The 17,965-nt window shown below is 41.5% G+C and overlaps 1 protein-coding gene across 5 annotated transcripts in view; it reads right to left on the reverse strand.

Annotated features, from left to right (window-relative positions):
- atad1 (ATPase family AAA domain containing 1) overlaps positions 1 to 6,453 on the reverse strand; it is a 40,368-nt gene extending 33,915 nt beyond the window's left edge. Inside the window, exon 1 of one of the 5 annotated variants that reach the window (XM_033034363.1) lies at positions 6,255 to 6,453. The gene's annotated coding sequence lies outside the window, so the exon portion shown is untranslated. Of the gene's footprint in view, positions 1 to 2,062; positions 2,084 to 5,863; positions 6,007 to 6,095; positions 6,119 to 6,254 lie in introns of those variants that run through there. The other 4 variants (XM_033034365.1, XM_033034366.1, XM_033034367.1 and 1 more) reach the window with 4 other exon arrangements.
- Positions 6,454 to 17,965: the final 11,512 nt, after the last annotated feature.

Here is a 17,965-nt window from a genome sequence, read left to right on the forward strand (position 1 = left end):
ACCCACGGAGTATCAGGGAGAACGTACAAACTCCGTACAGGCAGCACCCGTAGCCAGGATCGAACCTGGGTCTCTGGCGTTGTATGGCAGCAACACTACCGCTGCGCCACTTTGCTGCCCCCAATACAATTAAGGATATTTGTCTGTCAACAAAACATGAACTGATCTTCATGGTATTGGTAATAAGAGACTTAGAAAATCACAAAAAGGCATATATACTTTGCTGTGGTTTTAAGAAGAGAAAATAACTTTAGACAAATCTAAAAGGTAAATTGAGGATGAAACCAGCAAACAATGGGTATATCACCTCTGATTTTTAAAAAGGCATCATGCAAAAAATAGTTACATGAATAAGGCTTGGAGGGTGGGATAAAGGAAGATAATAGTGTAAAAATTCAAACTAAAAAAACTAAACTAAAGATGCTAAAAAATATTTATGTCAACAGACTGTCGTGGATAGGGTGGGTCAGGAATCAAGATTTTCATGGACCTCAAGATTTTCATGTTTATATTAATGCCGAGATGAAGAAAAGTTCATTGACTTTAGTAGGAAGAACCGATAGGCAATTATGTTTTCAAACTTGAGAAACCAGCAAATGTTGGCGCAAAGACATCTGGTGGTTCATGAGATACAGCAAGATAATCAGAAGGTACAACAAACTAGAGACAAGGAAATGCAGATGCTGGAAGCTTGGGTAAAACACAAAATGCTGGAGTAACTCAGCGGGTCAGGCAGCATCTCTGGAGGGAAGGGACCTGCGACGTTTATGGTCGGGACTCTTCTCCAGACTGAAAAAGAGTCCCGACCCAAAACATTTCCTGTCCGCTCCCTCCAGAGATGCTGCCTGACCCACTGAATTACTCCAGCATTTTGTTTTATTTGGTTTAATTTAGAGATGCGGCATGGAAACAGGCCCTTCGGCCCACCGAGTGTGTGCCGACCAGCGAGCACCCGTTCACTAGTTCTATCCTACACACTAGGGATAATTTAGAGAAGCCAATTAACCTACAAACCTGCAGCAAGTCTTTGGGATGTGGGAGTAAACCAGAGCACCCGGAGGAAATACAGGAGGAACGTGCAAACTTCGTACAGACAGCACCCGTAGTCAGGATGGAACCCGAGTCTGTGGTGCTGTAAAGCAACACTGTGCTGCCCTCGGATATAAGATACAATGATACAAGGTCATGGAGATCTATTTGTGGTCAGAATTCATCATGATTTATTCTGTGCATCCTTAATCATGCTTCAAAATGCTCTATTTGTTCTGAGAAACGCAACCCCTCTAAGAAATCACCATGCAGAAGTGTTAATGCCAGCTGTTTGTTAAATCTTGAGGCATTGACTGTGCGAACCATCCTCGATGACAAAGACAAAATAAAAGATAGTGCCCAAAATGGTTTCCTGGCTATGTGCTGCGAATGGCAGAAATGTTATTATGGGATTATGAGAACGCAAGGAGGGTTGAGCAAGTTTGAGCCGGAAGATCAGAATTAATGGTAGGAGTCTGATGATATTCTTGGAGAGAGTGGGGTCATTAAGGCAAGTGATTTTTTTTTTTGATTTTTTTTTTTTTTAAAAGAGAGGGTGGGTGGAAAGACTTCTGAAAGTGCCCACGCATTGAAGACCAGCTGTGGCTGGTTTGACATTTCAAAAATGACTTGCCCTTCATAATATTTACCTCATGGGGAGAGGCAGAAACCATGGCAGCAGAAAACTTTCCCATGAGCCGAAATGATTCATTGAAGATAGATGCTCAAATAAGTGTTTAGGTTTAGGCTAATTATTGTCACGTGTACCAAAGTACAGTAAAAAGCTTTGTTTTGCATGCTATTCAATCAGATCAGATATAAGGTCAGAAGGAATACGAGTAGAATTAGGCCATTCGGCCCATCAAGTCTACTCCGCCATTCGATCGTGGCTGATCTATCTCTTTCTCCTAACCCCATTCTCCTGCCTTCTCCCCATAACCTCTGACACCCGTATTAATCAAGAAGCTGTATACTACATAAATTCAATCGTCACACTCAAGTACAATAGATAGAGCAAAGGGGAAGGTATTACATGCAGAATATAGTTCTCAGTATTGTAGTGCATCAATTCCATAGACAAAGTTCAATCTCCTCAATGGGGTAGAGGTGAATCGGACAGTACCCTAACTCATGGATGGACTGCGCAGAGACCCGATTACAAAGGGGAAGAAGCTGTTCCTGAATTTGGTGGAGTGTGCTTTCAAGCTTCTGCTGGAAGAGAGCAAAAGGAGGAGGAATGGCTAGGGTAGTACAAGTCTTTGATTATGTTGGCTGCTTTTCCAAGGCAGCGTGAAGTGTAGACAGGGTCAATGGTGGGATGTCTGGTCTATTTGATGGACTGGCTACATCTACAACTCTCTGCAATTTCATGCCGTCTTGGGCTGAGCTGTTCCCAAAACCAAGCGGCATGGTGGAGTTGCTGCATCACAGAGCCAAAGACCCGGACCTCGGGTGCTGTCTGTGTGGATTGAGCACGTTCCCCCTGTATCCATGTAGGGTACCACCAGGTGCACCGGTTTCCTCCCACATCCCAAAGACATGCAGGTTTGTAGATTAATTGGCCTCTGTAATTTGCCCCCAAGTGCGAAGGGAGTGGATGCAAAAGTGGGATAACATAAAACTAGCGTGAACGGGTCACAGAGTGATACAGTGTGGAAACAGGCCCTTCGGCCTAACGTGCCCACACTGACCAACATGTCCCAGCTACACCAGTCCCACCTGACTGTGCTTGGTTCAAATACCTCCAAATCTGTCCTATCCATGTACCTGTCTAACTGTTTCTTAAACGTTGGGATAGTCCCAGCCTCAACTACATCATCTGGCAGCTTGTCCCATATGCCCACCACCCTATGTGTGAAAAAGTAACCCCTCAGATTCCTATTAAACCTTTTCCCCTTCACCTTGAACCTATGTCCTCTGGTCCTCAATTCCCCTTCTCTGGGCAAGAGATTCTGTGCAATACCCCATCTATTCCTCTCATGATTTTGTTCACCACTATAAGATCACCTCTCATCCTCCTGTGCTCCAAGGAATAGAGACTCAGCCTAATCAACCTCTCCCTATAGCTCACACCTTCTAGTCCTGGCAACATCCTCATAAATCTTCTCTGAACCCTTTCAAGCTTGAAAGGGTGATCGATGGTCGGCAAAGATTCATTGGGCCAATGCTATAACTCTAAACTAAACAAGCTGTGATGCAACCCGACAGTATGCTTTCTATGGTACATCTGTAGAAGCTTGTAAGAGTTACTGGAGACATGGATAGGACAGTTTTGGAGGGATATGGAGCTAATTCAGGCAGGTGGGACTACTATAGCTGGGAAAGCAAGTGTGGAGGGAACAATGGGCACAAATAGGCGGCACAGAGTTGCTGTGTTACAGCGCTTGCAGTGCCAGAGACCCAGGTTCGATCCTGACTAGGGGTGCTGTCTGTACGGAGTTTGTATGTTCTCCCCGTGACTGCGTGGGTTTTCTCTGAGATCTTCAGTTTCCTCCCACACTCCAAAGACGTACTGGTTTGTAGTTAAATTTGCTTGATATAAATGTAAAAAAATGTCCCTAATGTTAATGTGCTGGTCAGTGCGGACTCAGTGGGCCGGAGGGCCTGTTTCTGTGCTGTATCTCTAAACTAAACTAAACTAAAATGGGAACGTTTGCTGCAACTATATAGGATGCTAGTGATATTAAACAACGTTTTTATTGCTCATAGTTTTGGTCCTTTATTTATGAGAAGACATACTACATTAGAGGAAGATCCTCTAGGCTAATTCCTGGAATGAGAGGGTTGACCTATCATGAGTAACATTACTTTGGAGATGTTGAGAATTACATCTCAGTTGAACTGCAAGGATGGAAGGCAAGGTAAGTGGAACCATAAGATGCTGGTGCAAAATTAGGCCATTCGGCCCATTGAGTCTGCTCTGCCATTCAATCACGGCTGATTATTATTCTCGCCATACCCTACTCTTCTTCCTTTTCCCTGTAACCTTTGACATCCTTACTAAATAAGAACTTATCAAACTCCACTTTAAAAATACCCATTGACTTGGCCTTTGCAGCTGTCTGTGGCAATGAATTCTACAGATTCACCACCCCCTGCATAAAGAAATTCCTCATCTCCATTCCAAAAGGAACATCATTTTATTCTGAGGCGGTGCCCTCTGGTTCTAGACTATCCCACTATTGGAAACGTACTCTCCACATCCTCTCTATACAGGCTTTTCATCATTTGGTAGGTTTCAAATTGATTCCCCCTCATCCTTCTAAACTCCAGTGAGTACAGGCCCTGAGCAATTTCCTTGAATTGGGAACAAGAAGCAAGAATAAAACTAATTGAGATGTACAGGCACAAAATGGTGATGTAACTCAGGAGGTCAGGCAGTGTCTCTGGAGAAAATGTATAGGTGACTTTAAAGACACAAAGTGCCGGAGTAACTCAGCAGGTCAGGCAGCATCTCTGGTGAATATGGATAGGGTCGGAACCCTTCTTCAGATTGAGGAGAAATCACCCAATGACACATGGGATGAAATATGAAGGTGATATTGCCAGAACAGATGCATGAGAATAAACAAACAAATGGATGGAGTCAAAGATAGACACAAAATGCTGGAGTAACTCATCGGGTCAGGCAGCATCTCTGGAGGAACAGGTGACTTTTCGGGTCAGAACCATTCTTCAGATTGAAAGATAGAAAAGGCCAGAACAAAGCAGGGCTGGCAACAAGATGACCTCAGGAAGGTTGGAGTCCATAACAGCTCATTGTTGGCTGGGGAAGATGTGCTTCCGATAGGGATAGAAGGTTGTGAACAGTGGAACTAATAGGATGACCTGGACGGGGGTGGGGGAGAGGAATGCGGGAGTTACTTGAAATTAGATAAATCAATGTTCATACCGCTGGGTTGTAAGCTGTTCAAGCGAAATAGGAGGTTCTGTTCCTCCAATTTGTGTGTGGCACCACTCTGACAATGGACGAGGCCCAGGACAGAAAGGACAGTATGGGAAGGGGAGATACAATGTTTGACAATCGGGAGATCACGTCTGCCAAGATGAACTGCCTTGAATGGATGGAGCCCTTCCACACACAATCCACAAGTATTTCCTGTAATTTTTGCTTTAGTTTCAAAATCCAACATCTACAGTGTTTTATATGGTCATAAGGAATAGGGGTAGAATTAGAATCGTCTACTCCGCCATTTAATCATGGCTGATGTCTCTCCCGACTAACCCAATTTTCCTGCCTTCTCCCCATTACCTCTGACACCTGTACTAATCACAATTCTTTCTATCTCCACCTGAAAATTATCCACTGACTTGGCCTGGCAAAGAATTCCACAGATTCACCACCCTCCAACTAAAGAAATGTCTCTTCATCTCCTTCCTAAACGGTCCTTTTATTCTGAGGCTCTGACCTCTAGTCCTAGACTCTCCCACTGGTGGAAACATCCTCTCCACATCCACTCTATCCTTGACTTTCACTATTCTTCAATGAGCCTCCCTTCCCCCCTCATTCTTCCAAACACCTGCGAGTTCAGTTTCTGTTTCCAATTATTCCACACACCCAAATGAAATAAAACATCATAAAATAAATCACATAAGCATTCTCGTTTCTGCAGCAGTCTATCCCTACCGCCAAAAGGAACATTAATTATTTTTATAATGATATAAAATATTATTAAATGGCAGAGATTGAGGGGAACAGTGTGAGGACGTGGTGACACAAGTCAAACATGCGGAACACACTGCGTCACGCGGGAATAATAATTGGGTTTTTTTTGGTTGCATATTGTTTTGGTTTTAAAGACAACCTTTGAGGGAAAAGTGTTGATCTCCTTACACTGAAAATCGGGCCCGCAAGTGCTGAGACATCGAAGACCTTGAGTGAACCTCCAGGGTCATTTTCCCACTGACTGCCCTGGTGGGTGGTTGGTTTTATAAACATCTCCGGACAGGTCGCGTCGCGTCGCCCCCCCCCCCGGCGCTCTGGTTGGACACGGTGACATCAGAAACAATATATGGATATAATTCAAATGCGTTTTTGAATTGGTTCATTCAGCTGCGGCCCCCACCTCAAGGTTAAAGCGGCGGCGAGAGGCCCTCACTCAGCGTCCGCCCGGCCCGGCCCGGCGGTCTGACAGGCTCGCGCTGTCGCTCGATGCCCGGCGCAGTGATATCCGCCCCCTCCCCCCGGAGAAGCGGCCCTCTGTTCCAGCCGATGCCCAACCGACCTGAGTGCTTGTATTCTGCCGACAAAGGGCGCCCGACGCGGCCGTTCTCCGGGAGGTGAAGAGAAGCAGGGATGGCGGTACCGGCTCCTCACACGGACTCACCTGGGCCTAGAGCGGGGGGGAATGCGCATGGTTACCCGGCCCCGGCCCGCTTCCGTGTCCTCCGCCACACAACGTACGGGCAACACCAAACCCTCTCCGTGGTTCCGACGACTCGTCAGAGAGTTGAGTGAATCTAAAGAACAAAGATCCTATAGGATCTTTGCTAAAGAAGGGTCTCGACCACCACCACACACACACACACGTCGTCAGCCAATGTCCTCCAGAGATGCTGCCTGACCCGCTGAGTTGCTCCAGCACTTTATGTCTTTTTTTGTTGTTGTAAACCAGCCTCTAAGTTAAGGAGTAAATGTAGAAACAAGGAAATACAAATGATGGTCCCCCCCCCAAAAAAAACACAAAGTGCTGGAGCAACCTGTTGAGTTGCTCCAGCACTTTGTGTCTTTTCTTTTGTAAACCAGCATCTACATTAAGGAGTAAATTGAGAAGCAAGGAACAGCAGATGTTGCTTTACCACAAAAAAAAAGATACAAAGTGCTGGAGTAACTCAACCTATCCATGTTCTCCAGAGATGCTGCCTGACCCGTTGAGTTACTCCAGCATTTTGAATCTTTTTTTGTAATCCAGTAAGGGGTAAATGTAGAAACAAGGAAATGCAAATTTAGGGGGAAAAACTAAATGCTGATTGATAGAAAGAAAACACAAAGAGCTGGACTAACTCAGCAGGTCAGGCAGCATCTCTGGAGAATATGGATAGGTGACACAAACTGCCTGACCTGCTGAGTTACTCCATCACTTTGTGACATTTTCTTTGTAAACCAGCATCTATTGCAGGGGGCAGATTCAGAAACAAGAAACTGCAGATGCTGGTTTACCAAAACCAAAGACATAGTGCTGGAGTAACTCAGCAGGTCGGGCAACATCTCTGGAGAACATGGATAGGTGGCACAAAGTTATCCATGTTCTCCAGAGATGCTGCCTGGCCCGCTGTGTTGCTCCTGCACTTTTTGTCCTTTTTTCTACATTTAAGACTGTTGTTACTTCAGTTCCCAAGTGATGGTTTTGATTCCTGTAAATAAACTAAGACCCATGGAAGAATGGTTTGCAGGAGGCCAATATCTTATTTTGTCTTTTTTTCCTTCTTTCTAGATTTGTGATAGATTATAGAAAATATATTGCATGGAAGGTGTTCATACTTATGCAGGCATTAGCTTAACTTTGCTGTTAACAATTGCTCATTTACTATTCATCCTGGGGCAACATCTGGGGAAGTTAAAGTCAAGCAAGATAGTATGAGGGTCTTGGGTGAGGGAGCTAGTAGAATCATCTCTGAATCTGGAGGGATGCATTTTCACACTTCTGTACCACTTGCCTGGTGCAAGAGAAGAGAGTGTGACTTGTCCTTGATTATGCTGGTGGCCTTGCTGGGGCAGCGCGAGCATTAGCGAAGTATAACTGGCATCTTTTAATGGTCTTTGTTTATGTTGCCTATGGGACCCCTAATCTGCCAGTCTCATCTTCCTGCGCTCTAAGGAAAATAATGTATGAGTTCATCATGTAAAGCTGCGCTCTAAGGAATAAAGTCCTAGTCTGCCCAATTTCTCCCTAGAGCACAGGCCTTAAAGTATTGACAACATGCTTATAAATCTTCTCTGTCACTCTTTCCAGTATAAACAACATCTTTCCTATAGCAGAGTGATGAAAACTGTGCTCAATACTCCAAATGGGGCCTCACCAATGTCTTGTACCACAGAAGATTTTTGGAAAATAGTTACTTTCCCTTTTTAGTTCAGGTTAGCAGATGTACAACATTTGCCAACTTGTTCAATAGTTAGTTTAGTTTATTGCTGGTAACACTGATACCAGGAAAGGATACAGTAGGTTTTCCTGTTTCTACAGGTCACAGCAATGATTGTGGAATTTTTTTTTGTTGAAAAAATTGATTTTATTAAAATTTGCAAATGTACAAATCATTCACCTGTTAGTAATACAGTGTGGAAACAAGCCCTTCAGCCCAACTTGCCTACACCGACCAACATGACCCAGCTGCACTCATCCCACCTGTTCACGTATGGTCCATATCCCTCCAAACATGTACCAGTCTAACTGTTTCTTAAAAGTTGGGATAGTCCCTGCCTCAACTACCTCCTCTGGCAGCTTGTTCCATACACCCACCACTCTTTGTGGGAAAAAGTTACCCCTCAGATTCCTATTACATTTTTTCCCCTTTCAACTTAAAGTTCCCCCTTCATTGTACCTGACACGTTACCTTTACATTATATCTACATGGCGTCTTTTCAGAAACATTCCAAGGTTGTGTTTTTAAAGAGATTATTTTCCAGCCCCTAGTGGTTGTAAAAAACATTGCCAAGACCTGGCTCATTAAATAATGGCTCAGATTTTCCAGTTGTAATTATGCTGCAAGTGCCAGCGTTCACTGTCATCTCACTGTGAAACTAACACTTAGCAAGTTTTGGAGTACAATCGTGCAAATATTGAAATCTAGAAATTGCTGTCAGTGACTTCCTTTCCCTCCACAGACCATTTTCTTTTTACACGTTATCCAACACAACCAAGAAAAAACAATAATTTGACAAAAAAGTATTCAAGCTTATTGCCAATTTTGCTGCCTGTAAAATAGGCTGTACTTATTTTTGTAATAAGTGTGAGCCAGCTTTACATGATGAACTCATACATAATTACTCCTTTGTAAATTCTCTCGCCCCAAAAATAAACGTTGTGGTTTGTACTTCTCTGACAAATAATTTCACTCTGACATAATTTCTCTTTTTATCACAAATTTCAATAAAATTAAATCGCACATTGATTGCTTTTGTTAAGTTTGATATTTCAGTTACTTCCATCTCATGTATATTCCAATTATTTGTACATGGTTTGTAAAATATTTACACTATTAACTTAAACCTGTAGATATATGGAACTGCAGTTCTGGTTTGCAATAAAATTTTTAAAAACTGCTGGAGTAACTGAACAGATCTGGCAGCATCTCTGGAGAACTTGGACCTGAAACATTTCCTATTAATGTTCTCCAGAGATGCTGCATGACCTGCTGAGTTACTCCAGCACTTTTGTACCCTTTTAAAAATATAAATGTGCCTGTTTTTCTTCCTGTAAGTCTTGTGTCATAGGTTGCTGACTCAATTGGGGGACATCGCTGTTGCTTAATGCCTGGGATCCTGTAGAAATGACTCGGAACAGCTCCTGACCTTGAAAAAGAGGAACTCCATATTATGGAGTTCACCAGCTCTTTATGAAAATTATTTTTCGAAATCAGCAGAGTTTACTGACTGCAACATCTAGACTGTCGACACCTCTATCTCACGAGCTGCAGCAGATGGCTGTTTGGGAAATTAAAACTTGTGTGAACACACATTAAAGTACACCTTGAAATTTTCAAATCATTTCAACGTACATATGACAACATACTTCAACAACCAATGAGTGTGTTGAAATAGATGTATTTATTTTGTCACCAATTTGAGTTGCGAAAATGTTTGCTTTGGTCATCTGTGACAGTGCCCCCTCCCACTGGCTGACTGATCAGGATGGGCGGCGCTGTCATAAGTGACCAAAGCAAACATGTTTGCATCTCAAATTGGTGACAAAATAAATACAACATCTATTCCAACACACTCATAATTGGTTGTTGAAGTACGTTGTCGTATGTACTTTGAAATGATTTGAAAATTTCAAAGAGTACTTTAAAGTGTGTTCTCACACGTTTGAAATTCCCAAACAACCATCTGCTGCAGCTCGTGAGATAGAGGTGTCTACAGTCTAGATGTTGCAGTCAGTATAATCTGCTGATTTCAAAAAATAATGTTCATAAAGAGCTGGTGAACTCCATATTATGGAGTTCCTCTTTTTCAAGGTCAGGAGTTGTTCTGAGTCATTTCTCCAGGATCCCAGGCATTAAGCAACATTCCCCAGCATCACTGGTAACACGTGGATCTAATTAGCTAATATTGGTTGGCCACTTGAACCATGTCAGCCTACTCCCAATGAAACCCAGGCATCCCAACCAGAGGGAAGAGGACCAAAGTGGGACACCTCCCTGCTAGCTGTGCTCTCCTGTCGCAGGTTCGAGGAAGACTGAGCCTCTGGGATAAATCTGAGACCACCAGTACCCCTGTGTGATCATGATTGAGCTACTGGGAAGAAGCCCTAGACAGCCAGTAACTTTATTGAGTGGCAGGGGCAACTCTGAGATGCCAGTGCTTCTTCCTGCACACAGACAATGAGGGGCTGTACCCAAACATAGAGACAAAGACTGAGCCACCAGTACCACCTCTTCAACCACAAAGCTGAGCCACCAGGATAAACCTGAGATCTCCAGGATAAATCTGAAACAGCCAGCGCCTCCTCTCGAAGCAAGGGTGAACCTCAGGGAGAAGCCTAAGATTACTACGCTTCCTCCTTCGAAGACCAGGACTGAGCTGCCGGGACAACCCCAAGATTGCCAACGCACATGTGTGCTGCCAATGAGGGACAACGAGGCCCCCCTTGTGGTCCTGTACTTTCTTACAACTGTAAATAAAATATATTGCATAAGTTCACCCTACCGCAAGTGTTAATGTGGTCACAGCCAAACCTTGCACCCCCACAAAATGATTCCTGTGGATTTCTGCCATCTTCTAACCCCATAAAATTTTAGTTTTAGATGTTTTATTGAGTTAATTTACTGGCACTTTGGAAACCTTCAGACCAATAATCTTGTATGGAGAAGTTAACCACAGGAGGCTGTGGAGGCCAAGTCAGTGGATATTTTTAAGGCAGAGATAGATTGATTCTTGATTAGTACGGGTGTCAGAGGTTGTGGGGAGATGGCAAGAGAATGGGATTATGAGGGAGAGATAGATCAGCCATGATTGAATGGCAGAGTAGACTTGGTGGGCCAAATGGCCTAGTTCTGCTCCTATCACTTGTGACATTTTAAGTGTGCAGTGATTTCAATGCAGCCCTGTGGCATCTGGGTTCTCTCACTGAATACAGGTGAAGACGCATAGTATAGTTAACTTGTGAACTGAACCTTATTACAACCACCGACAAATATTTTTAATCAGCAGTGCGTTTGATCTTCACAAGAAAATAAAACTCGCCCTGGCCCTTCTCTGTGTGTGTGCTTTATTCCAAATTAAAGGTAGTTAATAGGTTCTCCGAAATATTCTGAAATTTGTGGTTATCTGAAGATATTATTGAAAGATATCCTTTTTGAAACCACAAAGTATAAAGGTATTTGGAAATTATCAATTAAACAGAACCTCTGAATTGGAGCTTAATGTAGGGTCTTGCCAAAATGATCTTATTTTTCTGTTCAATATTTATTGGCAGCTTTGCTTTCCACGCATAAATTATTAACAACCTGATATTCCTCTTTCTACTTATCTCACTCACTGCTAATCCACTATTAAGGAAATCACTTAAACTGATTTGGCAATCTTATCAGATAAAATTCAGCATCAATTTATATATTATTCTTTTGACCATGTCATCAATGTGCAATCAGGTATGTCTGACAGTTGTAATATTCTCATTCAAACACTGATATTAGTTATAAAGCTTGTAATTTTTATGGACCCCACAGAAAATAAGCTTTATTTATAATAGACAATATTGCTATTATTTAATGCATCAAACTGCTGTTAATTCCTGCGTAATAACATTATATTGATGTGCAGACAACAGAAAGGCACCATAGTTTATTCGTTGTAGATTTAACATCATAGGCATAGCTGTAATGAGGTGCTTGAGGAGTATAAAGAATGTAAAAAGAATCTTAAAGAAATTAGAAAAGCTAAAAGAAGATATGAGGTTGCTTTGGCAAGTAAGGTGAAAGTAAATCCAAAGGGTTTCTACAGCTATATTAATAGCAAAAGGATAACGAGGGATAGAATTGGTCCATTAGAGAGTCAGAGTGGACAGCTATCTGCAGAGCCAAAAGAGATGGGGGAGATATTGAACAATTTCTTTTCTTCGGTATTCACCAAGGAGAAGGATATTGAATTATGTGAGGTAAGGGAAACAAGTAGAGTACTGACACTTTTGAGAAATATAAAAGTGGATAAGTCTCCAGGTCCGGACAGGATATTCCGTAGGACATTGAGGGAAGTTAGTGTAGAAATAGCAGGGGCTATGACAGAAATATTTCAAATGTCATTAGAAACGGGAATAGTGCCGGAGGATTGGTGTTCTGCGCATGTTGTTCCATTGTTTAAAAAGGGGTCTAAGAGTAAACCTAGCAATTATAGACCTGTTAGTTTGACATCAGTGGTGGGCAAATTAATGGAAAGGATACTTAGAGATAATATATATAAGCATCTGGATAAACAGGGTCTGATTAGGAACAGTCAACATGGATTTGTGCCTGGAAGGTCATGTTTGACTAATCTTCTTGAATTTTTTGAAGAGGTTACTCGGGAAATTGATGAGGGTAAAGCAGTGGATGTTCTATATATGGACTTCAGTAAGGCCTTTGACAAGGTTCCTCACGGAAGGTTGGTTAAGAAGGTTCAATTGTTGGGTATTAATGGTGGAGTAGCAAGATGGATTCAACAGTGGCTGAATGGGAGATGCCAGAGAGTAATGGTGGATGGTTGTTTGTCAGGTTGGAGGCCAGTGACTAGTGGGGTGCCACAGAGATCTGTGTTGGGTCCACTGTTGTTTGTCATGTACATCAATGATCTGGATGATGGTGTGGTAAATTGGATTAGTAAGTATGCAGATGATACTAAGATAGGTGGGGTTGTGGATAATGAAGTAGATTTTCAAAGTCTACAGAGAGATTTATGCCAGTTGGAAGAGTGGGCTGAAAGATGGCAGATGGAGTTTAATGCTGATAAGTGTGAGGTGCTACATCTTGGCAGGACAAATCAAAATAGGACGTACATGGTAAATGGTAGGGAATTGAAGAATGCAGGTGAACAGAGGGATCTGGGAATAACTGTGCACAGTTCCCTGAAAGTGGAATCTCATGTAGATAGGGTGGTAAAGAAAGCTTTTGGTGTGCTGGCCTTTATAAATCAGAGCATTGAGTATAGAAGTTGGGATGTAATGTTAAAATTGTACAAGGCATTGGTGAGGCCAATTCTGGAGTATGGTGTACAATTTTGGTCGCCTAATTATAGGAAGGATGTCAACAAAATAGAGAGAGTACAAAGGAGATTTACTAGAATGTTGCCTGGGTTTCAGCAACTAAGTTACAGAGAAAGGTTGAACAAGTTATGGCTTTATTCTTTGGAGCGCAGAAGGTTAAGGGGGGACTTGATAGAGGTCTTTAAAATGATGAGAGGGATAGACAGAGTTGACGTGGATAAGCTTTTCCCCACTGAGAGTAGGGAAGATTCAAACAAGGGGACATGACTTGAGAATTAAGGGACAGAAGTTTAGGGGTAACATGAGGGGGAACTTCTTTACTCAGAGAGTGGTGGCTGTGTGGAATGAGCTTCCAGTGAAGGTGGTGGAGGCAGGTTCGTTTTTATCATTTAAAAATAAATTGGATAGTTATATGGACGGGAAAGGAATGGAGGGTTATGGTCTGAGCGCAGGTATATGGGACTAGGGGGGGAATACGTGTTTGGCACGGACTAGAAGGGTCGAGATGGCCTGTTTCCGTGCTGTAATTGTTATATGGTTATATGGTAAGGTGAGAGGGACAACGTTTAAATTAAATGTACTGGGTAACTTTTCCTTACACAGAGGATGGTGGGTGCCTAAAATGTGCTGCCAGGGGTGGTGGAGGCAGATTCAATAACTGTGTTTGAGAGGCTTTTAGAAAGGCACATGGATATGGATCATGTACAGGCAGTTGAGATTAGTTTATCTTGGTATCATGTTCAGCACAAAGATTATGGACCAAATGGCCTGTTCCTGTGCTGTACTTTTCTATGTACAAGCAAGGAACTGCACATGCTTGTTTACACAAAAAGACACAGAGTGCTGGAATAACTCAGCGGTTCAGTCAGCATCTTCAAGAAGCGACCCGACCCGAAACGTCACCAAAGATGCTGCCTGACCTGCTGAGTTACTTCAGCAATTTGTGTCCTGCACTTTTCTATATTCTATATTTATTGAAAGGATCAAATTTTAAGTTAACTTGTGTAGTTTTGGTTCTGCCAGATCAGTTATGTCGATGCCTTCTTCTATGTTTGATCAATATTATGAACTTTACTCGTGTCTTCGAGCATCTAATAATTTAAAGTATTAAGTTTATATTTTAAATACGTTTTGAAACCAATTTTCAATGTTTCAGACATGTATTTTTTTTCTAAACGTATATCAATTTTGGTTAAGTCTTGGAGTATTGTTGGATATTAAGAGAATAATGAAACTGAGGTAACTTAGGCAAAGATGTCTTTGAATGGCAGAGCAGAGTTGAAAAGCCAAATACCGTATTTCTTAATTTCATGTTCTTCTGATTTATATATATTAGTTTTGATTAGATGAAAGAATATAGCCTATTCTTTCAAAATCTTCACAAAGGATAAAAAGAATCAATCAAGTAAAAACATTTCTGCGGCCTTTTTTAGAGAATAATTAATTTTGGAGATTGAAATTGCGCGCGCACACGCACACAACTGTGTGTTCTCACCAAAGTCTTGTGTTGCAGTAAGACTTCCTTCCTCTAAATCCCATTCAATAAAATTTAATTTACCATTTGCTTTCCAAAGTGCTTTCTGTGTCTTCTCTAAAAAGGCTGCAGCAAAGGTTTACTTCATTGATTTTTTTGGTTGACGGGATTATTCTCTGAGGAGACTTTGAATGAATGTACCATACTCTCCGGAAGAATGAAAGGTGATATAAATGAAACATAAAAATAGTAAGAATGTGAAATTAAGACGGATTAGATGATATTTTCCTTCAAATCTTTCAGCCATCCATTTAAATTTGCTGCTCATACACATTAAGAATTCATTCATGATCTCATTCCTCTCCATTTTTGACCTTGTTTAACCTAACTATACTCTTTAGACAGTTTCTTCAAATGAATGTTGTGTAGGAAGGAACTGCAGATGCTGGTTTAAACCAAAGATAAAAACAAAAAGCTGTAGTAATTCAGCAGGGGACAGGCAGCATCTCTAGAGAGAAGGAATGGGTGACGTTGTTAATATCGAGACCCTTCTTCAGATATTAATGCAAAATAAATAGATTATTGGATATTAAGGAAATAATGAAACTGTGGTAGCTTAGGTAATGATGTCTTTGAATGGCACAGAAGAGTCTCGATCTGAAACGTCACCCATTCCTTCTCTCCAGAGATGCTGCCACTGAGTTACTCCAGATTTTTGTGTCTATCTTCGGTTTAAACCAGCATCTGCAGTTCCTTCCTGCACAACTTATGATTGAGGTTCAGTGCAAGTAAAACACATTGATTCTTGAGGTGACAAGTCAGTCATTTGACGAGGTGTAGAAACAAGGAACTGCAGCTGCTTGAGAAGCTTCAGTCTGAAGAAGGGTCTCAACCAGAAACATCACCCATTCCTTTTCTCCAGAAATACTGCCTGTCCCGCTGAGTTACACCAGCTTTTGGTGTCTATCCTCAATCATAGGTTTTTACCTTTCTTCAGTAAGGAGATCACATCTGTGCATTTTATTCCAGATATGATTTTGCCAAGGCAATATATAATTTCAAAGTGCTAGAGTAATTCAGTGGATCAGGCAATCCATCTGAAGAATGGTCCAGACCAGAAATGTCACCTATCCAAGTTCTCCAGAGACATTGCTTGACCCGCTGAGTTACTCCAAGACTATTTGTCCTTGCGTGTTAACATTTATCCATTTTAAAATGTACTTATGTTGTTAATGTTTCTCATTTTTTAATTTCTATTTTTTCAAGCTTTTGAATGTTCTGAATATCCAGGAGCATTTAAACCCATAACAGCTTTGTCAGCTAGCTTTGCTTAGCAGACTGTTAATTTTCTTTCCAAAATATGTGGACGGGGTTAGTTTTGGCACGCCCACATGAATGTTATGTTCCAAAAAGATCAAATTGCTTCAGAACACGTTGATACCAGTAGATCAGGGAAAATACGTTTCTGGTCATTGTACACAGTTGTGGTGAGCATGGGTGGTTCACCATAAGCTCCAAATCCTGATCTACTAGATTAAGTAATGAGTTGGTGGTGGAACAGCACTATGTCTATTATTATAACGACCAATAAATGGCTTGAAAATGGCACTGTCTCAAAAAATGTATATTGTGTCATTACTACTACTATACACTTGTACTGTATCTGATATGCTTTTCTAGGGTATATCTAAGTGCCTATGTATAGTGATACTTGTACTGAACTTGTCACAAATGAATTTCACTGTATCTCAGTACATGTGACAAATAAAGGAACTGCAGATGCTGGTTAACAAAAAAAGATACAAAGTGCTGGAGCAGCTCAACGGGTCAGGCAGCATCTCTGGAGAACATGGCACCGTTCACAACATAACAGAACATTTTAATAATAATCTAATAACCTTGTATCTTAATCCTCTGTGGAATTACTCATCACCAATTTAAAGGTCATGATCCTGAGTACGGGTGATGTCTGTATGGCGTTTGTACGTTTTCCTGTGACTGCGTGTTTTCCCCAGTTTCTTCCCATACTCCAAAGATGTGCAAGTTTGTAGGTTAATTGGCTTTGGTAAAAGAAAATGTAAATTATCCCTAGTGTGTAGGATAAAATTAGTGTACGGAGTGATCGTTGGTCAGCCAGGACTCAGTGGGCCGAAGGGCCTGTTTCCACACTATCTCTAAAGTCTAAATCAATTATTATGGTGTGCATACCCTGGAGACAAACTAAATTATATTACCAAAACTTTCCTCACCTCTGTCTATGTCATGAAATAATTTTTTCACATCTGATTACAATGCAATTTTTTCTTAACCAGCATTTTGTTCCACTTTGCCCAGGTAGGAACAACATGATACAAAATGAACACAGACCTCGGGAAGAAATGTTCTTGTTGCAATGTGCTGGATTTTCTTTGAAAGACACAAAATCTTGCGTAACTTAGCAGATCAGGCAGGATCTCTGGAAAACATGGAAAGGTGACGTTTCAAGCCAGAACCTTTCTTCAAATAGGTGACTTTTCGGGTCTGGACTCTTCTTTGACCTGGTACATCCAGGCCAAAAACAGGGTCTTATTGCACTGACCGCCTACACTAGGACCAATTAGGAAGGTTCAATGGCAAGAAAATTCATAACATTGAATTATTTCAAACCTGAGGCTTTTAAATCGTTTTTCAAAGACCTCCAACATTACAAACGATATAAAAGGTATTAAAATTGATGCACATAATTAAAAAGATTTTAAAAAAATCTGGCATAGGCCAAGAATCCATAAATGAATTCAACAGAATGTCCAATTCTACACTGGGCCTGTCCTGGTATGAGATCAGAAAGGTAATTCACATCACAATGCTGGGAAACCCTAGTAAGGCCCAAAGATACTAGCTCCTCTAATATCTTTGGTACGGCCTTATATTGAGACCAGGATAATGTTGGGGGATGTAAAGGCAATGCCAACACCTGGAGAGTCAAGAGTTTTATTGTCATATGTCCCTGATAGAACAATTAAATTCTTACTTAGCAGCACAACAGAATATGTAAACATAGTACATTGTAAACAATATAATAAAC

The sequence above is a fragment of the Amblyraja radiata genome, chromosome 15 (genome assembly GCF_010909765.2).
Source record: "Amblyraja radiata isolate CabotCenter1 chromosome 15, sAmbRad1.1.pri, whole genome shotgun sequence".
In the NCBI taxonomy this organism is placed as follows: Eukaryota; Metazoa; Chordata; class Chondrichthyes; order Rajiformes; family Rajidae; genus Amblyraja; species Amblyraja radiata.